The sequence below is a fragment of the Etheostoma spectabile genome, chromosome 20, assembly GCF_008692095.1.
Source record: "Etheostoma spectabile isolate EspeVRDwgs_2016 chromosome 20, UIUC_Espe_1.0, whole genome shotgun sequence".
NCBI lineage: Eukaryota > Metazoa > Chordata > Actinopteri > Perciformes > Percidae > Etheostoma > Etheostoma spectabile.
Genome location: NC_045752.1, coordinates 16,814,415 through 16,816,182, shown reverse-complemented (window position 1 = coordinate 16,816,182; position 1,768 = coordinate 16,814,415). Strand labels below are relative to the sequence as shown.

General features: G+C 36.9%; 1 protein-coding gene across 2 annotated transcripts in view; it reads left to right on the top strand.

The window, feature by feature from the left end:
* The window catches only part of alk (ALK receptor tyrosine kinase), a 397,773-nt gene that overhangs the window by 127,823 nt on the left and 268,182 nt on the right, over window positions 1–1,768 (top strand). The window lies entirely within an intron of this gene.

Here is a 1,768-nt window from a genome sequence, read left to right as displayed (position 1 = left end):
TTTTGTCTGGTAAATTTAGCTAACTGTAAAGAACAAAAAGCAAAAAGGGGACCACCGGTAATGCTAACGAAGGTGTAACGTTACAATGGCCGCTGTTCTGACTCTGGTGCCTGGGTCTGTTTCCCGACATTTCAGTAAATTGCCATTAGCGTCCTTTGCCCCCCCCAAAAATTGTGATACAAACCGAACCCTGGGTTTGGTGTATCATTACAGCCCTAAATATAACTTAATTCCGGGACATTTCTTATGCTTCAGTTGTACTAATTGCCAAATATTGATATCTCATGACCCTGTAGGAAATTATTTTAATTTGTTTTCTTTTTTGTTAAAGTCCTTTTTATAGCCCCAAACATAAACATTATCCACTCCTGTAGACCTAATAAAAATGACTTCATAGCTAAACACACTGATAATGTGCTTGACCTGTCTTGTAAACATGTCACTTTGTTCTTTGATTTAAAAAGACATAAGCTGTAAATGTTGAGATGTAATTTCAATTCAATGAATGAGTGAACAGTTTTTTTTTTTAATACCGACTAGTTGGCCATCATTTTGTAAATGCCAATGTCAATTGTATTTGTATAGCACCTTTTTATTACACGTAAACCCAAAGTGCTTTAAAGATGTGCGCAGTAAAGGTTTAAAGGCCTGAAGGGATCTAACGGTTTGGTACCTGCAGCCGAACAACTTCAGTGTGAACCCAGGAAGAACCCTGACTCTGTCATGGCTCTTTCAGTGCCATGAAAGGCAGTGTTTACAATGAATCGCTCTTTAAGGCTCATTTGAAATGACTACAGGATTTATGCAGGAGTGTCCTTTCTGGGCATTGGTGTATTGGTCTGTGACAGTGTACTAATTATCCATGGACCAAGGACAAACTGAGAAAGATAATACGGGGTGTGTGTGATGGCAGTATGGGATAACGTTGTTGCATGTACTTTACAGTAGCAGACTTCTGGTCGATCTTGTGATAATTAGTCTGAGTTTAGAAGGTGAGAACAGAGTCGAACAAAATCAGGCAAACTTTTCCACAAGTAATTATGCAGCCTATCAATATCCAATAACCAATTCATATAGGCCCTTGAACTTTTAAAACTATGACTCAAGTTTATTGTGTCCCTACAAGTTTTTCAGCTATTAATCTGCAGAATGGGGACGTTTCATTGACTTATTCGGTTATAAAAAATCAGTTTGATGTTTTTTCCAGCCCATTCTTATTACTGTATGCACGTCACAATTCTGACGGTATGCTAACCTTCAGCAAAAATATCACTTTTTCACGGTTTTGCGGTATTGCAATTCCAGCATTTAAATGTATTATTTTTTTTTTTTAAATGTCTGGGTAAATAATTCTCCATTGAACACAGTGTATTTGATTTTTAAACACACTGAACACTGGCAGGGCTACGGATTACTAAACTGCAGTTTCACTCCTTGGCCACTTATAAAAAACAGCTCCGAGTTTAGGAACGGTATGACGTAAAATGTTGGTGGTTTTGAAACCTTGACTTTTTCAAACCGCAGCATACCTTGAAAATGGTATCCAGCCCATACCTAACCTCAGCATGGATTCCAAATCAAGAGCAACCAGACAGCCCAAATAAACACAGCAAGGAGTAATAATTATTCCTTTGAATGCCTTAACATTTTAGTTAGGCTCGCACGATTAATCGTTGAAATCTCAATTCAACCTGTTCACGATAAAATATTTAAATTAACCAATTTTTTTTTTTTTTTAATGACTTTGATTCTCATTTAATTTTACGAG